At 40.6% G+C, this 15,602-nt stretch overlaps 1 long non-coding RNA gene across 2 annotated transcripts in view; it reads right to left on the bottom strand.

The window, feature by feature from the left end:
• Positions 1–4,035: 4,035 nt before the first annotated feature.
• The window catches only part of LOC116567796, a 38,071-nt gene continuing 26,504 nt past the window's right edge, over positions 4,036–15,602 (bottom strand). Inside the window, exons 3-5 of one of the 2 annotated variants that reach the window (XR_004276336.1) lie at positions 13,654–13,702; positions 7,746–7,955; positions 4,036–4,307 (exon numbers count right to left, since the gene is read on the bottom strand). This is a non-coding gene — a long non-coding RNA (uncharacterized LOC116567796). The remainder of the gene's footprint in view (positions 4,308–7,745; positions 7,956–13,653; positions 13,703–15,602) is intronic. The other variant, XR_004276335.1, reaches the window with a different exon arrangement.

Raw genomic sequence — 15,602 nt, 5'->3', positions numbered from 1 at the left:
GCGGGCTCAATCTCAGGACCCTGAGATTAGGACCTAGACCAAAGGCAGAGACTTAACACACTAAGCCACCCAGGTGCCCCTAAATGCATTTTATTTATTTTTTTTTAAGATTTTATTTATTTATTTGACAGAGATCACAAGTATGTAGAGAGGCAGGCAGAGAGAGAGAGAGAGAGAGGAGGAAGCAGGCTCCCCACTGAGCAGAGAGCTTGATGAGGGGCTCGATCCCAGGACCCCGGGATCATGACCTGAGCTGAAGGCAGAGGCTTAACCCACTGAGCCACCCAGGCGCCCCCCTAAATGCATTTTAAAAGAAACCATTATTTCCTTCCAAAGGCCTGTATTTTGCTGTGTGGATGAGCACAAATGCCATGAGCAATGAAAGAAATTGCCTGGGATTGAATCTCAGCTCCGTCACTACTCAGTCTCCAGATCACAGGCAAGGCCTTACCTCTTTGGATATGAGATTCCTTGCCAATGAAATAATGGTTAGAATGAGTTAGAATAATGAAATAATGAGTTGGAATAAGATAATCTCTAAGACCCCATGCATTCATGCATGCAGTCCTCCAATAATTATAAGTGTTTTTAAAGACACAATGTTCCAGTGTTTGATGATATCATCTTGACATTATCACTACCATCAACATCAAACATTTGTATTTTAAGCTCCTGCCATTTTAGGCACAGTGAATATGGAGAAATGACTCAGTCCTGTCCAAGGAGTTCACAAGGGGAAACATGATACATATACCACTGCAGAAGGCGGTCCAAGGAAAGCACCAATGATTGATGTATGCAGGAAGCACTATAGGATTTCTTAAGAATTATTTAAATTGCGGGGCGCCTGGGTGGCTCAGTGGGTTAAGCCTCTGCCTTTGGCTCAGGTCATGATCTCAGGGTCCTGGGATTGAGTCCTGCATCAGTCTCTCTGATTGGCAGGGAGCCTGCTTCCTCCTCTTTCTCTCTCTGCCTGCCTTTCTGCCTACTTGTGATCTCTCTCTCTCAAATAACTAAATAAAATCTTAAAAAAAAATTATTTAAATTGCTTTTGTTACTTCAGCAGTAATGCTGACACAAACTTGATGACCTATGGAGCACTCCTTAGCCACCACCTTGGATGTGAGACCATACTCGATATTTCCTCCTCAATATGAAAAGCACAGATCTCCAGACCAGTCACGACATACAATCAGAGGCAAATGGCTATATGCACACAGACGGTCTACACAGGAAATGTAAGTAATTGTGTACTGAACATTCATACACATTTGCCTTCATTTCAGTGTTACCGGAAATGCCTGCTATATGTTTGGTGCTGGGTGCAGTAACAGTGGTTCTAACAATAATGCTCTGACCACAGGAAAGGAGAAACACCGTTGCCTGAGCAATCTGGAAAGATTTCACAGCAAAGATAGGACTTTATCTGAGCTCTCAAGAAAGAGCAGGATTTTGACAGGGATGTGTGTGCAAGGATGTACACAGGCAAGGAAGACTAGGAAGACCTATCCTTTCAGGTTGCAGCAATGTGTCCTAGACTCTGTGCCAAGATCACTGTGGGCCGAAATAAGTAAATCCATATGACTGCAGCAGCAGGTACTTGAGGAATTTCGTGGAAGTCAAGGTTAGAAATAAAAACCAAATCCAAAGATCATCCCTCAGTAGTGAATAATAATGAAGAACATGGGATCTAAAGCCAGACTTTCTGATTGTAAATCCTTCCTCCGTGCGACCCTGGGCAAGTTACTTAAGCCCTCTGTTCTAAATATTAAGTGAGTTAATGTGTGGAAGTACTTAAAACAGTACTTGGCCCTTAGTAAGGGTCATAGAAATATTTGCTATTCAATATACAATGGGGAGATACGAAAGGTAATGAAATTAGCATGTGAGCTGGTCTATTTATATAGTTATCCTTACTGTGACGTAACTATATTAAGGAGCTGAAAAAAAATGTTTGTGGTTGTAATTGTATTGCAAAGTTTAGAGGAATATATATTTAATCCACACAACTAGTTAATGAGTCTCTCCACCTTGGCAGCACTCAGCTTGTCCGGATTCCAAAGACATACCATACAGGATAGTTCACATTCTCAGCAACTCCTGGGATTTGGAAAGGACATTTCTCTTCATTAAAACAGTGAGGGAAGATGCATGCCTTAAAATGAAATGATTATCCTATTTCTTATTCACTCTTCCATTGTTTTTATTAGATTTGCTTAGAAAATATTAGTGTATTGGACAATGAAGATTGTGGCTCATGAAAAGGAACAGAAGATGTCTAGGCAGATTGGCACACATGATTCTTTTAAAAAATGGCAAGGGCATTCTCATCTTAGGAGAATCAGGAACAATCGCCTTAAGGATGTTCTAGAGATCATGTATGTATTACAAAGACACCCTTCCTCCTGCTATTCTATTACTCACAGGTGACCAAACTTAAGGAAAAAGAACATTGTCGGGGCGCCTGGGTGGCTCAGTGGGTTAAGCCACTGCCTTCGGCTCAGGTCATGATCTCAGGGTCCTGGGATCGAGTCCCACATCGGGCTCCCTGCTCAGCAGGGGGCCTGCTTCCCTTCCTCTCTCTCTGCCTGCCTCTCTGCCTACTTGTGATCTCTCTCTGTCAAATAAATAAATAAAAAGTCTTAAAAAAAAAAAGAACATTGTCACAAATAGCAAGAAAAGAGAAGTTAAAATTTTTTTGGAAGGCTCTAAAAATGTAATTTTTTTTTTCCTTTGAGGGATAGTAAATATACATATTATAATTTGTTAAGTGTTATTCCTTTAGAAAATTCCGAGTCAAAATCCCATTATTCTCATTATCCCATTTTCAGCAAGAATTGACTTTCTGGATTATGTAAGTTTTTAAACTATAAACTCTGCTCAAAGTTCTGCAGGTTGGAAAGAAAGAAGTAGGGCAGAATTTCTATTCCGTGTGCTGAAGGAGGCCTGGAAAAGGAAGCAAAAAAGCCATCGCACTCCGGGAACTGCAGCAAGGCAGTATGACCTAGTTGTAGGCCCAGACACCTGGCATTCTATTCCAGTCTTGCTCTCATTTGGGCCACATCATTTACTAACTTCCCTGGCCCTGGTTTTTTTTCTCCGTTGAAATATATATTAATGCAGGGGATTTACTATTGTGGTTATGCTCTTGTTGTTTTGGAAATCCCAATTAAAGTAGTCAGGTTGATTCTCTTTCTCTCTCTCTCGTTCCCATTTTGCTTTGTAAAGAAAGGCTCAGACTAGGCAGATGTTAGATTTCACGTATGCACTTACAAATATGTGGGTATACATTTACAGTGAAAGTGTACCCTATACAATGATCATATTAATCATTACCATATCATATATAATAATTTTGTAGATGTGTAGGAACCATGCTTCCTCTATGTAATGTTATCATCTAAATGTTGAGAGAAGATCACCTTAAACTAGGGGGATATTAATGGGATGACAGGAACCATCTCCTTTCGTCTCTTGGTTTACTTTCCAAAAAACTCCATTAATGCAGATGAAGGAAGTCTCCTTTTATTCCTGCCAACGTCTGCCTAGGGAGCTATAGCATTTCCCTTGTTTCCTGGGCTCCCCCTGCTCCTTGAGCTCCATCAGCAGTGGTTCTCAAAGAGCAGCCTCTGGACCAACAGCATTATAATCAGCATGACCTGAGAAGTTGTCAGAAATATAAATTCTCATGCCTCATTCCAGATCCGCTGAGGCAGAAACTCCAGGGGTGAGGCCCAGAAACCTGTATTTTCACAAGCTCTTCAAATTATATACAAGGTCTTCAGCTGATTCTTGTGGATACCAAAGTGGAGAACCTCTAGCCATAGTATCAAAATGTATAACAAACCATTTGGGGAACATAAGAAACTAATACAGGGTATTAGAATCTGGTGGTAGAAATCATACACAAAGTAGATTATTACAGTGCATCCTCTTCAAATGTTATTGTGGTGTCCTCCGTTGAAAACCAAAATTTTAATATGATTTTATACATAGTTTTATTTCATGTCTTAAATCAAGTAACATTTATTGAGCCCCACCATGTACAAAATATTGGGGGCGTAGAGATGAAAAAGACCTAGTCCCTGTCCTTAGCAATTTACATTCTCCTCTAGTAATCCAGAAGAGGTGGGGAGGAGAATGAAACCAATATGTATTAAAGCCTTATTATTTGTTCTTTGCAAGTATGACATTGCTTAATAAGGCAATTCTGTCTTCTATCATTGCAGGAAAGGAGACAATCTTGGTGAGGTTTCAAAAACTTGCCCAAGGTTAGAACATTTTTTTTCTTCTAACAAAATTCAAACCTACAGAAAAGTTGAATAAAAAAAACTACAATTAGAGACTTCATCTAGATTTGTTAATTGTTAACATTTCACCTCTAAAAATACCATCATGTACCTTCTTAGACATCCTCTTACATTACCACACCATCGTTATCACATCCAAGAAATATATTATTGGTACAGTAATATGTCTCATAATCTACAACTGGCTCAAAAATATCCTAGATAGTTGGGTTTTCCCCCCATTATGTTCCCATTAAGGATTATGCATTGTTTCGGTTATCATGTTCCTTTTGTTTCAGTTTTCTTTAATCTAGAATAATCTCCTTGCTTTCTTTTTCACGATGTTGACTTTTTTTTATTTGAAGTGGAGTTGACACACAATGGTAGTTTCAGGTGTATGACATACACAGTGATTCAACATCTCCATGCATTATGCTGTGCTCACCACAACTGTAGCTACTGTCTATCACCATACTACCTTTATAATACCATTGAGTACATTCCCTATGCTGTAACTTTTATCCCCATGACTTATTCATTTCGTGACTGGAAGCTCTGACTTCCCAGTCCCCTTCACCCATTTTGCCCACTCCACCCACCTCTGGCAACCATCAGTTTGTTCTTTGTATTTATGAGTCTGTTTTTGCTTTTTGTTTGTTTATTCATTTGCTTTGTTTTTTAGATTCCACATATAAGTGAAATCCTATGGTATTTGTCTCTCTGTGTCCGACTTACTTCACTTAACATAATACCCTCTAAGTCCGTCCATGTTGTTGCAAATGGCAAAATACCATCCTTTTTATGGCAGAGTAATATTCGTGTGTGTGTGTGTGTGTCTGATTCTGTGCCACATCTTCTTTATCCATTTATCTATGATGGACATTTGGGTTGCTTCCATATCTTGGCTATTATAAATAATGCTGCAGTAAACATAAGGGTCAATGTATCTTTTTGAATCAGCATTTTCCTTTTCTTTGAGTAAATATCCAGTAGTGGAATTACTGGATCATATGGTATTTCTATTTTTAATATGTTGAGGGACCTCCATACTGTTTTTCACAATTTACATCCCCACCAACAATGCACAAGGGTTCCTTTATCTCCACATCCTCACCATGTTGTTTCTTATATTTTTGATACCAGCCATTCTGGTGTGAGGTGATATTTCATGGTGGTTTTGATTTGCGTTTCCCTGATGATAAATGATGTTGAGCATCTTTTCATGTGCCCATTGGCCATCTGCAGAACTTCTTTGGAAATGATGACATTGACACGTTTGAAGAGTTTAGATCAGTTGGTTGGGAGAATCACTGCATTTTGGATCTGGCTGATTATTTCCTTATTTTGGCAAGAATTTTATGTAGATAATGTGTATTTTATTTTATATGAAATCAGGAACCTAATATCAGTTTGGCCCAATACTAGTCATACTAATTTTGATCCTGTGGTTCAAGTGTTATCCAGTAGATATCTCCATTGCAAAAAATAATCTGCAAGATGATGTTTCAAATACTTTATTCTGTTCTTCAGAAATCTTTTATCCAATGAGATTCAGTACTCATTGAAGATCCTTATGTGAATAATTTATTATATTGTTGACTGCCAAATAGAGATTTTTCTAGTTCTATCATTCCTTCTAAATTTACCCGCTGTCATTCTTTATGAAGACACAGCTTTCTCTTTCCACCTCTCATTTCCTCTTCGGAGTATTACATGGGTTTGTTGATTCTTTTTTTTTTAAGATTTATTTATTTATTTATTTGACAGAGAGAGATCACAAGTAGGTAGAGAGGCAGACAGAGAGAGAGAGAGAGGGAAGCAGGCTCCCTGCTGAGCAGAGAGCCCGATATGGGACTTGATCCCAGGACCCTGAGATCATGACCTGAGCCGAAGGCAGCAGCTTAACCCACTGAGCCGCCCAGGCGGCCCTTTTAATCAATATATTATAACCCAGCGCCCTCAGTTTTTTGGTGCTCAAATGTTTCCCAGACTGGGTTTCCCAGAGGGAATCCAAGGAAGTTCTTTATCTTTTGGTCATGTCGTCATGATTCTTTGAGCCCTTCCCTGTTTTCTGGCACAATAACTTATTCCAGGAGCATCTTTCCATGCCCCACACCTGGAATTAACCATTTCTCCAAGAAATTCTGGATCCCTTTGGTAAGCAAGGGTCTTCAGAAATCAACTTCTGGGAGTCATAGCTAGAATTTAAACCTAGAACATGGAATCCTGAAGCCTGGGCTCCAAATACTATATGACTATAGTTAAGAATGGTGCCCTCTGGGCACCTGGATGGCTCAGTCAGTTAAGTGGCTGCCTTTGGCTAAGGTTGTAATCCCGGAATCCTGGGATCAAGCGTCTCATTGGGCTCTTTGCTCAGCAGGGAGCCTGCCCATCTCCCTCTCCCTATGCCCACCGCTTCCCCTGCCTGTGTGCTCTCTCTTTCTCTCAATCTCTTAAGTAAATAAATAAATACATAAAATCTTTTTAAAAAGAAAAGAAGAATAGTGCCCTCTAATGAGTGAGGTACACAAAAGATGCTTTCGGAATCTAAAGGAGGATGGGGGTGAAAGGAAACAGAGGGCTTGGCAGGGGAGGTTTGCCTTGCTGATGCACCTTCACTGTTATTTCCATGCTGATGCCAGAGCTGTTTCATTGAACCACCTACTCACAGTGGAAGCCACCTCTCCCTTATCTGGGCCCCAAGTCTATCCCAAGTTTTGGTTTTCCTATATTTCACCCTAGTCCAAAAAAAAAATCTCGGAAAGAGCTTCTCTTTCCTGGGCCTTCAGGAATGTCTAAGAGAAGCCACTCTTCTCTCCCTCATTCCACTCCAGCTCCTCCCTTGACACGGATTCACCCCATTCTCCTAGAACTTCCTTGTTCCCTCCAAGCACAGGAAGTTTGTTTTCTAAGCAATTCTCTTTCTCCAGAGTCATCTTTTGGGAGCTTCTAATTCCTTCCCTCTTGGTAATAGACCTCTCCACATTCACCAAGGGTTAGTACAGAATTTTAGCATGCTTAAGAACCAGTTCTAGGGGCGCCTGGGTGACTCAGTCGGTTAAGCATCTGCCTTTAGCTCAGGTTATGATGTCAGGTCCTGGGATCGAACCCACATCAGGGTTTCTGCTCAGCGGGAGCCTGCTTCTCCCTCTCCAACCACCTGTCATTCCCCCTACTTGTCCTCTCTCTCTCTCTGTGTCAAATAAATACATTAAAAATTTTTTTTTAAGAAAAGGACAAAGAAAAAAGGACCAATTCTATATTTTCACTTCCTTGCCTTAGGCATGCAGAGGTACCTCTTAAAGTACATATATTTTAGGAGGACAGTTTTTATCACCCTGGCTAAGTTTATATTTGCATAGTGAAGGAATATAGGAGAAAATGGGCAGCTTAGAGTTGACGCCAGACCAGGTTTCCTTAAAAGGGGCAGCAAAAGCAAGCTGGCTGAGAGCTCACCTGGGCTGCATCACTGATGATACATGGCCTTGGTGGGTTTGGACACTTCTAGATGGAGCCTCTTCCCAGGCATCTTTTGTTTGTGCCACCTTGCACTTCTTTATTACCATGACTTCTGCTGCTGCCATTAAGGAAATTAATAACACCATCTTGGACTCTTCAGCCATCTCAAACTTCTGTCCCTTTTGGCCCTCAGGAGAGACAGCCAGCCTGTGACATGGCAGTTGAATAGTAATTAAGTGATCTTTCAGTGGCACAAAGGAAAGAATCAAGAGGCTGTTTAAAACCATTCCCTTAGACCTATTTCAGATAGAAACCAATAAAGCATTCTTGCTTCAGATCACAAACTGGCCTGGAAAACAGATCCACAACTTAGAATCCTGGCCCTCACTGCACACCAGATCTCTCTCTGTGTCTGCTGACAAAGTCCAAGAGCCAGGGTAACCCATTACTCACTGTTAACCTGTTTTTTTTGCTGTTGCTTGACCACAAGCCAAGCAAAACGAACATTCATGTGGTGGACTTGGCAGCCGCCCCACTCCAAACTGTGCTTTTCCACAGGCCGAGAGAGGCTTTGAAGCTGGCCTCCCCTCCGTTTTGCCCCAAGCTGGGGAATCACCCTCGGAGGAGCAGAGATCAGCCAACACTGAGTCACGCTGCCCTTCAGGTCAGGCGACATTCAGGAAGGGCCTGGCCTATTGGCCTCATGACTGAGCAGAATGACTCGGCCTATTCCTTGTGCTTCAAAATGGGTCAGACATCCTGCAAGAGCCCTTCTGCTGTGTCTCTAGGCTAAAGAGCAACATTTTACACTCACACTTTAAGATAAGAGTGTTAGTCCTTTTGCCTGTATGTATGAAGTTCGGGGAGTGTCCCAGTGCAAAGGTTTAGAAATGTTTTGTGAACTCACACTCAGTTTACCAGTAATTAATTACAGGACATGCACTCACATGTGGTTAGGATTCAACACAAAGAGCACTGGAGTGAACAGATGGATAGATGAACAGATGAAGTTGGAATACCAAATAAGGGACTAGAATAAATGAATGGAAAATGAATGAATGTGCAGATATCCATATTTTAGTCCTGGCCCTGTCCCTTCCTGGTCTCTCATTTAACTACTTGAATGTCAGCAGCCCCATCTAGAAAATAAGAGGTTTGGGAAAATGATTACTAAATAATGGTTATTATTTCATTTGTGCATGCACACAGGTCAATAGACAGGAATTAAACCAGTTTGTAATTGAGAGCCATTAGTAACATTCAAACAGCCTCCAAATAAGCCAGAATCCAAAAGCATCCCCAAATTGAATTATACCACGTGATTAACAAACTGTGAATTTGAATTCTGATGCTCACAGGGTCAAGCAACTCAATCTCTGTGACATATATCACCACCTGTAAATATTCCAGATATATTTATCCCTAAACTAAAGGATCTAGAAAACAGCAAAAATGTATACTACTTACCGCAGGATACTGTCCCAAGATGGACACAGATGAACTTTTCAAAACTGGCACTTATTTGAAGACTTCTAATACTGGAAGAAACAATGAGTTTGAGTCATGCTAAAGGTCTTCCAGTTAAGAACAATTTAGGGAGTCATTCATAAAGTGTTAGTATGCCAGTTAGCATGAATGTTTACAGTTACCTAGATTGGGGTCTTTCTTTTGCTATTATAGAAATGTCACTACTTCTGACTATCCTTTTTCCTCTATCCTCATGCTCTATTAATATAAAACACTCTAGGAGTTGACATTTCAAAGAAGTTGAAAATAAAATCATCTTCAGGGTACCAAAAAGATCACCCATCTGTAAAATGGACCTCAGCCTCTCTCACATCTCCCAACTGATATTTCCTTCTGACAAGTTGTCCTACATATAATTAAACAATGAGGGTAAAAGGGCCACCTGCCTCAAATGTACAACCTTTCTTGGCACATTGAGTTCCAACAGAAATCCAAGCAATTATTTGGAGGGTTAAGGAATGGAATTTATCATGTCTTCAGGATCAAATGTCTTCAGCACTTATTACTGTAATAAGAACATTTTAGCAAATTATCGATTGATAAATTTTACCTTCCCTGAAATATTTCACTTAATTCTTCCACTTTTTTTTTTTTTAAAGATTTTATTTATTTATTTGACAGACAGATCACAAGTAGGCAGACAGGCAGGCAGTCACAGAGAGGAGGAAGCAGGCTCCCTGCTGAGCAGAGAGCCCGATGCGGGGCTTGATCCCACCACCCTGAAGGCAGAGGCTTTAACCCACTGAGCCACCCAGGCACCCCACATTCTTCCACTTTTGACATTAAGTCATAAAAGTTCTGAAGCAGAATAAAGCAGGCATGCTGAAGGAATTTAGATATCTTCTTATGTCCACACAAGGCCAGAGTCCTTGTCAGATGTTTTAAATTTCTTCAAGATATCAAGATACAAACCTGGAAGATTTAGATACAATTTCTCCAAGCCTGGATAGGATTCTTCTCCCCCAAAGCTTAGCTAAAGAGCTGCAGTTGGATCAAAGAAGGCCATGGAGTAGAGGGGAAAAAAGAGAAATCCTTCCCCTTTGGAGACCGGAGGATTGTGGTTGGATGCAGGAAGGCAGTTGGAGAGAGATTTGGACAGTATAGAAAAGATAATCAAACATACAGTCTTGGATTCATTCTGTTTTAAAATGACAAGACTGCAGGGCAGGTAAGAGAGATACATGATAAGAAAACATAGGAGGGAAGAATCCTTTTGTCACACGCACTTTAAATTCTGAAGGCAATGGCTAGCTGTATTCTCAGAAGCCAACAAGTAGGTTGCTTTGCAACATTTAATACCCCATGCCTATGGGAGCAAACACAGAGCTCTGTTCCGAGATGAGGCTGATGGGGAAACAGTGTGAATCTGAACACTGTTCAGAAGCAAGAAACCTCTGGAGATAATCAACTTTGAAGCAGAAAAATTTGTTTAATCCTCCAGGGATGAGCCTGCCATTGCAAAGCCCTTGATAACCACAAAGTTTGTAAAATATATTGGGTATAGGTCCCCATTACAGGAAACTTTATTCATTTAAAGTGTAAATTTAAAGTGTAAATGTAACCACCAGCTTATGTCAAGTGACACACCACTATATAAATTGTGTAGATTCTTTTGTAAATGAGAGAGCATTCCCCTCCTGCAGATTGAAGGAAACAAGTGTTCCTCCTTAGACATTTCCAACCTTACTACATTGGGAAGCTTCAATGGTCCACATGTGGAATGAACCACTCTAGGCCAGGAGACCAGATGGACGATATGGAATAAACTCGGTAGGTGTACCTTGTAAGAATGGGTTAGCATGAGAACGGCCATCTCAAAGGCCCGGAAGCCATTTTACTGAGTTGAGGGAAGAGGGACTAGGGGAAGCTTGAAAAACAAGTTTTGAACAACAAGTTTTGAGCAACAAATCAGAAGCACCAGAATGTGGGCGGCTGCGTCACAGACCAGATGCATTGGTAAAGAGCTTATCTCACTACACCACCAGGGACTGATGCAAAAGTAAACTGTCAGAGTGGGGGCCAGATATGAATGTAGCTATGGAAAATTATTGTGTGTTAAGTGCTTTGAAAATGCTATATAAACCCTTGGCTTTGAGTGCTCAGGGTCCTTGTTGAAACCCGCTGCGCCAGGCAGATACTTGGACCCCAGCTAGCTGGAAATAAACCTTGCTGTGTAACTTGCATTATCGAGAGTGTTCTCTGTCCATTTGAGGGGTGGTTGACTCTGGACATAACAACCTCAAGAGCTGGGGTGAGCCCAAGTAGCTGGAATGGCACAGAGGGCCCTGAGAGAGGCGAGCAGAAATACCCATGAGTTCATAGACATCAAACATCAACATCAGATGCCAAGTGGAGACCAACTGAGTCAAACTCCAGTGTACCTGAGCTCCCCTCTCTGCCATCTTCAGTTTACACAACCACCCCTGCTTGCAAATCTACCAGGAGCCATGTATTCTTGCACTAGGCACCTTCGAAGAGGATGTAGAAGTGAAAATGTGACTGAGTAAGCGCTTATTCCAAACAGAAAGACTAAAAATTACCCAAAGGGCTGCTTAAATGATTAATTCAGGCTAATTTTTTTTTTCAGGCTAAATTTAAAATGATTGAGGACTAAAAGTTAATTCAGTTTTTTTTCCCTGCTGCATAGTAAATGGGGATCACCAGGAAGGTCTGATCGGTTAGAAATAAAAGAAAAAAATATATACTTACTTTGCAGTTATCAAGTGAGTGAATTTGCAACTTTACTCCATTATTTATGAAATTAGAGATGCAATGACAGCTCTGATCTGAGGGGCAGCCATGAAGCCTCACCTTCCTCTGAAACCTCTTTACTAATTTGCTACTTATCCTGACCTCAAAGAATAATCCCACAAACTTCTCAGTAAGTAACAAAGGTAGATGACTTAAGCCCAGGTAACTGTTGAAAATGAACCCTGGAGGGTGGGAAATAAGCCCAGTCAGTTCATCTGAAATTAACTCAAGAAAATTGTTACCCAGCTAGTCTCTGTGAGTCATGCCCTAGAGGAACAAGATATAAGAACAATGAATCGTTGAGCACTTCCTATATACCAAACACCATCCATTAGAACTTTCTGGGACATAGGAATGCTCTATATCCACACTGGCCACTATGTGAGTCACAGCCACATGTGGCTTTGGAGCACTTGAAATGTGGCTAGCATAACTGAGGAAATACATTTTTAATTATAATAAATTTAAATAGCCACATGTAGCTAGTTGTTAGTGCTATTGTACTGGACAATGAAGGTCTATATAAATGTTAAGGTATTTGAGACTCTAACGCCTTAAGGATATTTGGGGCAAAGGAATATATTGACAACAATCTCTGGGATTTGAAAAACAAAGCATAAACTAAGATTAAATCAGAAATAGTGCCCACTTCCCAATTTACATAAAGCTAGCTCTGCCCTAAAGTACCAACACCCTTGGTTTGAGAAGTAAATATTTATGGCAATTATATATATCACATTATATGTATCACTGAATTCTGGTTATGAACACAAATGAGCAAAAGTTCTGCTCCTGAAATTGCTCAAAAATGCTTGGGGCAATGAAATACCACAAGCAGCAAAGAGAGGTTTTTGATTCTGAATTGCAAATAGTTTCTCCCTTCTCTTACCCCATCCTACTTCCTCACTCCTATGAGTTTATTTTTTCTTATTCCTTTGCCTTTATTTTTCAGAAATTCATTATAAATAAAATAAGAAAAGCTAAGCATAAAAGGTTTGTCGTATAGCTTCATGTTGATCAAATGATGAGGAGGAATTTTGAATATCACCTACTTAGCCACAATGCTCCCATATTCTAGAAACTGTATTTTGCAGTCTTGTAGACTCTGCAGCTTTGCAGTTCAGGTTTGGATTTGGTAAGTAATATAGGAAGTATGAGCATGTTAGCATCATGCTTGAGAGGCTAGGAGGTGAAGAGGGAACTCTTCAACAAGAAAACTGCCATATTTATTCCCTATGTATTTAAATTGAGAATCAAAAATTGAAGTAAAAAAAGGAAAAATAAGAAGAAGTGTATTTTTAGAAGTGTATTTTAGAAACAATGGTGCAGGTAGTACCCTACATGTAATATTGACCTTACAATTAAAACAGTCAAAAGAATTTTATTGATCAGCAAGAGGAATTGGGGAAATATATAAAACATACATATTACACAATAAGGACTCTGTCCATGAATTTGTAGCCCAACTGGGTGATGGCTTCAATTAGAAAGAAACACTGTAATGTGACATTTGATGTTTACTCCATCTGTCAGGTTTCTGGAAAATTTCTTTAAATGTAGGTGGAGAAATTATTCTAAGTAATAGTCAAGGGGAAAAAAAAAAGAGCATCTGAAATCTATTTCTTACCATCTGGAGAACTTGGCCCAGCACAGTAAATGGGGATCACCAGGAAGGTCTGATCGGTTAGAGATAAAAGAAAAAAATATATACTTACTTTCCAATAGGATCATCAGCACGTCCTAGAAAGAAATGTATCAGGAATCTTAGCAAAGATGGGGAATTTTCATTGTCTTTCATTGACATTTTAAAGAAATCATGAGCAAATACTATGAAAAACACTACTCTAAAACTATTTTTTAAAGATTTTATTTTTAAGTAATCTCTACACCCAACATGGGGCTCAAACTTACAACTCTGAGATCAAGAGTTGCATGCTCTTCTGACAGAGTCATCCAGGTGCCCCAAAACTTTTAAAAACCTTAATAAAACTGATGATTTCCTAGAAAAATTGAAATAAAACAGACCCAAATTTATGAATCCAAAGAAGAGATCATCCCCAAAAATTCTTGATCCTTAGTCAATAAGAAATAAAGAGAAAGTATTAAAGATTTATCTTTTGGGGCACCTGGGTGTCTCAGTGGGTTAAAGCCTCTGCCTTCTGCTCAGGTCATGATCCCAGAGTCCTGGGATCAAGCCTCACATTGTGCTCTCTGCTCAGTGGGGAGCCTGCTTCCTTCTCTCTCTCCCTCTCTCTCTCTCTCTCTCTCTGCCTGCTTCTCTGCCTACTTGTGATCTCTGTCTGTCAAATAAATAAATAAATAAATAAATAAATAATCTTTTAAAAAAAAAAGGGTTTATCTTTTAACAGGCTCAAGGACCATATCAATGAATAATAATTACATTATTGGCTCTATTTATTAGGCACTTTCTATCTGCTTGAGATTGCATTAAGCAATTCACATGCCTTATCTCTTTAATCTTCGAACAACCTCATAATAGGAATTATTTTCCAAGTTCTAAAAAAGACCTTGAGGCCTAGAGAGAGCTCATAAATCTAGTATATGTCTCATGCTGGATTCATACCTAATGTATAAAGAATTCTATAATAGATAAATTATTCTACAACATGGAAGCCTATGGAAATCTACCCAACTCACTGGATCACATACAAATGCCTGAAAAGAACGGCTTGCTCCTGGAGTCCTCAGGCAGGCTGGCCTGGAGCCTGAGTCAATGTGTGCTCAGGCTTGTTGTCTGGGTTCGCATAGGCCAGTCTGGTGCCTGAGGTGATCCCAGAGCCTGGGACCGCAGGGACCATCCTGATGCCTGGGTCCATGGGGGCCAACCTCACACTGAAGTAGGCCTTGAGTCTGAATTTACAAGGGCCAGCCTGGTGCCTGGGTCCACAGGAATGGGCCTGGCCCTGAGTCCACAGGGGTCAGCCTGGCATCAGAGATTCACTGGGGATGCCTTGATGCCTGGGTTCATTGAATCAGGTCTGGTGCCAGGGATCACAGTTTGGGGCCTAGGATCTGGGTCTAAGGAGCTGGGCATGTAACCTTGGTCTGTTGGGGCTTACCTGTACTGGGCCTGGACCTCTGGATTATGGAGAGTCCAGACACTGCCACTGTGGTGTGTCTGGGGCCTATGGCCATGTGGATAAGCCTGGAGCCTGGGGCTACAAGACCAGCCTTACACTGGGGCAAAATTGGAGCTTTGGGCCATAGGGTCAGCCTGGTGCTAGGGCAGGCCAGGAGATTGGGTCTATAGAGACTGTCCCAGAGCCTGTGTCCATGTGAACTAGGCAGGTGCTAGCAGTAGATACTTTCTTGCACCATACACAAAAATGGAATAGACTCAAAATGGGTGAAGGACCTTAATGTGAGACAGGAATCCATTAAAACCCTAGAAGAGAACACAGGAAGCAACCTCTTCGACCTCAGCCACAGCAACTTCTTGCTAGACACATCTTTAAAGGCAAGGGAAACAAAAGCAAAAGTGAACTATTGGGACTTCGTCAAGATAAAAAGCTTCCACACAGCAAAGGAAACAATCAAGAAAACCAAAGGCAATCT

The sequence above is a fragment of the Mustela erminea genome, chromosome 10, assembly GCF_009829155.1.
Source record: "Mustela erminea isolate mMusErm1 chromosome 10, mMusErm1.Pri, whole genome shotgun sequence".
Lineage (NCBI taxonomy): Eukaryota > Metazoa > Chordata > Mammalia > Carnivora > Mustelidae > Mustela > Mustela erminea.
Note: the sequence above shows the minus strand (reverse complement) of the source record. Positions and strands in the feature narration are given on the sequence as shown.